Below are 6,727 nucleotides of genomic sequence, written 5' to 3' on the forward strand. Positions count from 1 at the left end.
TTTCTTTAAAAGTCATATTTAAAAAATATGAATAATATGATCAAAGCCAACATTACCTGTCTAAACACACCTATCTTTACAAGACTGAATGCGTATCATAAGACAACTTCCATTTATTGAGTAGCTCAGCTTAGCTTCTTTCAAGTGCTGCAAGTCAATATTTTTTTGTTAGCTAATGCTGTTGAAAGTTGTGATATCTCTTGAAGATAACCCAAAACACGTTTAGTGAAGTTAAACCAAACTTTTCTTTCTATTATGTAGCTGTAATATTAGCCAAAATATTATATGATGTCTCTGTGTGAGAATAGTTATCGTAAATACGTAAACTCAAGATTAGATGCTTTATTGAAACAAATACATTCCTTCATCAAAGGAAGATATATTGCTGCTTTAGATATATTATCATATTACATAACAATATTGACAGTGCAATATCTGTCAACATAATATTTGATATAAGAAAATACAACTTGTATGAATGCAAACAACACTCAACTGAAAGCGTGCAGTTAAGCAGAGAATTTTATTGTATCAAAACAACATATTCCTACTGCAGAATTTCTTTTCATTCACAGTTTTAGTCCCACTATACATTACAACATCCATCAAATTTATGTACAGATCAAACATAAATAAACAATTCCTAGCTAACGTACATAATTACCAAGTAATTAACTTAATTGAATAATTTTTGTGATTCAACACACATTTCTGAAGTTAAAATTCCCGAAATTCCACAGAAATGTAAGATGATTAATTTTAATTTGTATTGACTTTCATATCTTCTCACCAGTTTAAGTAAAATGGGTAGATAGAATGCAAATTAAAAAATAATACAAGTCAACCTATTGCTATTAAATGATTTAAATGCATAATCTCAATGCATACTACAAAGACACACACATAACATCTAGATACAGTTTTCTGAAAATTTTTTTAAAATGATGAACTTTTTTAGCAATGTTCTTGAAATTTTTTAATTTTGGTAAGTTGAGGAACAGTATATAAAAATAGTATTTCCCATAAAAATGCAAAGTTTAATCCTAATCTTAACACAAATGATAAGTAGGATCAGCTGGCTCCTTGTCTGCATCTTCCAGACATACGAAGAAGGACATGGCCAACTTTAGTGCATCATCTTCTTCTCCTTTCTGTTCCGTACTCAGTTTCCAGTTTATTATATGCCTCATCTAAAATTGTATACAAGTTGTACAAAATTTTGAACAGTTCTAATAGCAAATCTGTTATAAACAAGCACATTTTAGGATTTTAAAGATGAAAGTACTGCACAGACTAATTAAAAACATGAAACACATAGTATAGTCTAGCAAATTATCATTACAAGTTAAATCACTTACACATTATTTTAAATGCAATAACAATATTATCTTTACACTGGTATATTACATTATTTTTCAGACAATAAAATTGTATTTATAGATATAACACATTGCAGTGTTTGTCTTTTAATAAAACTTCTCAGTTTATGATCTTTGTTTTTAAACTAAACTACTAATGTTGAATTATAAAATAAATAAAATATTAATTATTTTGGTTGTACCTGAACACTTCTTCACTTCAAAATGCTTTTATTTGGAAAGCCAGGTTTACTAAACATGTAACAAATGTGGTCTTGCAGGAACCAGCAGAATGTTAAAGAGTAGCTTTAATAAAACACAGGATTAACAATGATTTCATGTGATAAACGCAGACATTACAATATAGGCATGTAGGGTTTCTGCATTTCTCTAAACATTGAAAAAAATAACATATATAAACCATCAAATTTAGTCTTGGGGGAAAACAGTGCACAGATCTATTGTAGAATGATCTTATGTAAAAACAAAGTTACTAAAATTAAGACATTCTAGAAGGTTAATTAACATAATGTACAAATTTAGCTTTATTTCATGCAACAAGACTGCTTTATAATTACATTTTATGTGCAAAATCCAAAACTTCGGTTCTATGTTGATAATGACAGTGTTTAAATAAAATCTTAAGAACATGATGAAAGAATGTCTTTTTCAGCAGCTAAAATTTGAATATAGTACTGAAACTTAAGAGACAAAACTTTTGGCAGAATCACTAAACCATAAACTTTTCCAATTTTTTTTTTGATTACTTCAATCTTTTCAGTTTGTTGTTTTATTAACATTTAATCTTCACCGATTTCTAATTTTTTAATAAACATTAACAAGCCAGCATAGTCACAGTTGAGTGTTAGAAGACTAGTTAAGGTTTTTAACCAACGTTAGTTTGTAAGATAAAAACATCCTTCACTTCCAAATGTCATAACTGTGTTGTATATTTTTCATTGTCTAATACAATAGAAAAAAATTAATATAGTTCAAACAGTCACTGGTTTTTTGTACATACTTGTAACAACATGCAGTTGTACATAGTACAAACTTTTCAAATAGTCACTGTTTTTTTGTACATACTTGTAACAACATGCAGTTGTACATAGTAACAAGAGGTAGAAGGATCTCAGATATTTGCAGATTGTATGCCTGGTTTATGAATATTACTGAAATGGAAAGGTTTCAGATCACTTTAAACCATATCCAAACCTGTTACACTTAAATATGATGTACTCAGCCAAAAATATGGTAGACACTGCTAGGATAGAAACAGAAGTACAACAGCAGTAGTAAAGGAATTCAAAACCTATTAGATAGTTTGGAACATAACACATTCTATGAGAAGACTGAGGAAACTAAGGAATAACTAAAAGTAGACTATTATTGCTTTTATGAAACTTGAGTAATGGCTCTGACATTTTAATAACAACATACCAAATACAATATAAATATATTACACACACACACACACATAAATATACTGAATTCAATTACATGTCAAACCTTGTTATCAATTTAGGATCGAAATTCTTTCATCATAAGCACTTGTGAAACTTCTAATGTACATCATTTTGTGTCACTGATATAACAGGTTATTTGAAGTAGCTATTTTCTAACATGTATATTTCTTGAACAAAATTTTCTATGTTATTCTGAAAACATTTTAAAAGATCACTACACGTTTGTAACTCTTACAAATGAACAAACCTTTCGGGTTTTCCAGCCTACTGAGAAGAGCTTGGAGACCAAAGAGAGCTTGAAGTTCCAAGTCTTCTTTACTATCCAGGTATTTTTGAAGCACTGGAGCTCTTTCTGATACAGAAGGATTATTAAATGAACAACAGGTTCCTTCTCCTACAATGTAGACAAGACAGGAAAATTAAAAACTGGTTGACAACGTTACAAGATACACTATGGTCCGAAAATTAGTTGCCCAGAGCAGCATATGAATTATTCTTTTTTTTTCATTCATTCCAGATTAATGTATAAGTGAAAAGTATGCCAGACACAAATTAATAATAGGGCAATCAAATTTGGTGCTACAAACCAATGCTTTCTATATACAATAATAAAAACAGAAATATAGAATAATTAATATTTGGAGCACCTCGTATATAATGTTCATCAAAATACATGTTTGTTTCATGTTGTAGTTTTATAACACTAATAAAAAATGTATAAATCTGAACACTACCTATTTTCATTAGTTTTGAAAGTAACTATTGGAGAAAAATACTGTAAAAAAAGATTTAATGTAATTATACACAAACTTTTAAAGCAGTCAATATTGGAGATAAAAAGAAGTTATACACAGCTCTCATAAATGTATGAACTGTTTAGGAATGTTAATAAAACGGAATGGTTTCACTCAATTTTTAAACTACCACCATTGGCATAATGATAAAATACTGGGAATAATGTTGGTAAAACATTCCTACAAGCTATTTTTACAGTCTTTTAACAATACCTGCAGAAGAATTACAGAAACTTAAGTCATTATTATTATTACTATTTTTTAAACGTTCTGTTTTTAAGTGTATGGACTGTATAACAAGTAGTCTTAACATGCCAAACAACTTGTTTTTCTAAACTAACACTTCAGCTAAAACTTCACTACAAATGCACAAATACACTATTAATCTGAATGAGAACCTAGCATATTCACTATTTCAGTGCTACAATATTTAAGAGTTTGGCTTAAGAAAGCAATATTTATGAAATTATTTCATGAAATAAAGATTTTCTAGCAATTATATTTTTTAGTGAAAAGCATTACTAAATATAAGAAAGTAGATGACAGAAAGGAAAAGGATATTAACCTGAAAATGTGTGTCAACTGTTAGGTATAGATTTACATTAAAAAATCTATTAAGTGACATTTATCATCAATTAAAGTTTGTTAAAAAGTAAGACATAGAGCCACACATAAATATGTTATTAAACTTTTAAAACTTCAGATCTATCATCATCACATTAAGCAGTGAGATGTAGGGCCAAACAGGGGTACTTACTCTTACTTGGAATGAATGTCATCTTTATAATTCATACAATTAAGAACAGACACTGACCAAGCTGTGTTGATTATGAAGGTTAAAACTACAGGGTATTTGCTCTGGGAGTCATGATTTTAAGAATTTTACTTAATGAAGTTTTTAGTCTATTTTTAAGTAAATACTGTCCAAGAAGTTCAAAAAGTCAAATGATACAGGTTCATAAGTTAATTACCTTCTATTGCATTCTCAGCAACAGCAGAGATCAATGCATAAATGAAACATGAGCTCTTCGTTTTCTCTTCTCCAACGTGAACCTATAAATAAAGCTTTGTCATCGATAATGAAATTGAAAGAAATACAGTCAGAAGTTTATAAAATAAAGCAGAATTTTCAAACTGCTCTTACTAATAAATCTAATGTAATTTGTAATGACATTGACAATTATCAGTTAAATTAATAGAAACTAAATCTTTTTGACATTTTCTCTTAAGGTGAAACATCTATTCAACAAGTCCTAAATATAAACAGATTACATCCTTCATAACCTGATTAACTGATTTTAATCATTAATGTGTAGTCAACCCAAACCCTTGGATCAGAGCGTATTTGCAACATGATTGTCTAGTGGGCCATTTACAAGCATCATTTTTTATTTCATGTGTTATTTCAATAAATAAAATTTAATTGTGTTTGCTTCTAAGCAAAGGTGACTGACTACAAAGCATGTTGGTAAAAATGTTTAGGTTTAAATACAAAAGACTGCTACTAAAGTCATTTCTACAAGAAGTGTCAATGTGGAGATATTCAATTCAAATCAATTTATTCAACATGGGGGAGGGGGGAATATATATGTATATACGTAAACTGAAAAACAAGCACATACTCAAAAGCATTCCTCTTCTTATGCATGTTTTCCATTCAGGATCTTATCTTCAAAATATTTCTCTCAGTCAATCAATAGAGGGACTCCTGCTTTTTTCATGATATTCTCTCACAAAAAGAAAAAATTTTTTCTTAATAAGTTTCTTTAGATTGACCATTCAGCATATATGAAGACTGGCAGATCAATGTATCAATGTTGATATACTGATATGATATTTTAGGAATTGCAAAAAATGGACAATTTTCTTATAATATACTCTTGAAAAGAAGAGTTTTGATGTATATATATATACACACACATATATATATATATATATACTGTGATGAAATTATTTTGCCATTGAAAAATAACAGAATGGTGTTTCGATCCTTTTTCTCAAAGATAAGACTGGTTAATCATGGAAACTTAAAAACTGATAATTCTCCTGGACCAGACAACTTTCATTCTAGAATTTTAAAGGAACTTAAAGATTTTATTTGTGAACCACTAGATAATATTTTTAACAGGTCATTGAGTAGTGGAAGAATATTAGAAGTTGGCTAATGTTAGTCCAATATTTAAAGGAGGTGATAAACATTGTCCAGGTAATTATAGGCCAGTTAGTCTTACATCAGTAATTGGAAAGGTTTTGGAGAGTGTGATTAAAGATGCATTGCAGAGTCATTTAAAGCAGTTTGATATAGTGTCAAAAAGCAAGCATGGTTTCACTACGGGAAAGTCTTGTTTAACAAATCTTCTGACATTCTTTAAGGATGTTACTGCAAGAGTTGATGAAGGAAATACTGTAGACTTGGTTTACCTTGATTTTCAGAAAGCATTTGATAAGGTGCCTCACAAAAGACTTGTTACGGAAATTAAATCTGTGGGTGTGAGGGGAATGTTTTTAAAAGGAGAGACTAAAATCTCTAAACGTATTTTCTCTGGAGAGAAGAAAGGTCAGAGGGGATTTGATTGAAATGTTTAAGATTATTAAGGGTATTGATAATATAGATCCATCATACTTTTTTGTGTTTAGCATATGTTTTTTCTTATATCAAAGCCACATCATACTACCTGCTGTGTCCACCAAGGGGAGTTGAACCCCTGATTTTAGCATTGTAAATCAAAGACTCACTGTTGTCCCACCAGGAGACCTTGTGTTTAGCAGTGAAAACAATAAGACAAGTGGCCATAAATTCAAATTTGGCAGCGTAGGAGTCATCTGCAGTTTAGACAATATTACTTGGTTGGTTTTTGGAATGAACTGCCTTCACGAGTGGTGGAGGCAGAAAATTTAACTGAGTTCAAGAAAAGATTGGATGAATATAGGAGTAGTAAGAGGTGGTTATAGTTGGGAGCTGGAATGAACTTTCTTGATGGGGCTAATAAACTCCTTTAAAATTGTATGAACTTATGAAAAAAAAGGCTTATGTGAACAGTGAAGCATTAAATTTAATATTATAATAATGGTCTGAAACTTAATTCAGCCAAATAATTAATGTGCTAGT

General features: G+C 29.8%; 1 long non-coding RNA gene across 2 annotated transcripts; it reads right to left on the reverse strand.

Moving 5' to 3' along the window:
* Positions 1 to 345: 345 nt before the first annotated feature.
* LOC111085604 lies at positions 346 to 5,368 on the reverse strand. 2 transcript variants are annotated; one of them, XR_002610408.1, is made up of 4 exons: positions 5,241 to 5,368; positions 4,590 to 4,671; positions 3,072 to 3,218; positions 346 to 1,190 (listed from the first exon to the last, which is right to left on the reverse strand). It is a non-coding gene; the product is annotated as an uncharacterized LOC111085604 (long non-coding RNA). The 2 variants fall into 2 exon arrangements; XR_002610407.1 differs by having other exon boundaries at positions 1,562 to 3,218.
* Between the last annotated feature and the right edge of the window lie 1,359 nt (positions 5,369 to 6,727).

This window comes from Limulus polyphemus, unplaced genomic scaffold (genome assembly GCF_000517525.1).
Source record: "Limulus polyphemus unplaced genomic scaffold, Limulus_polyphemus-2.1.2 Scaffold502, whole genome shotgun sequence".
NCBI classification, from domain to species: domain Eukaryota; kingdom Metazoa; phylum Arthropoda; class Merostomata; order Xiphosura; family Limulidae; genus Limulus; species Limulus polyphemus.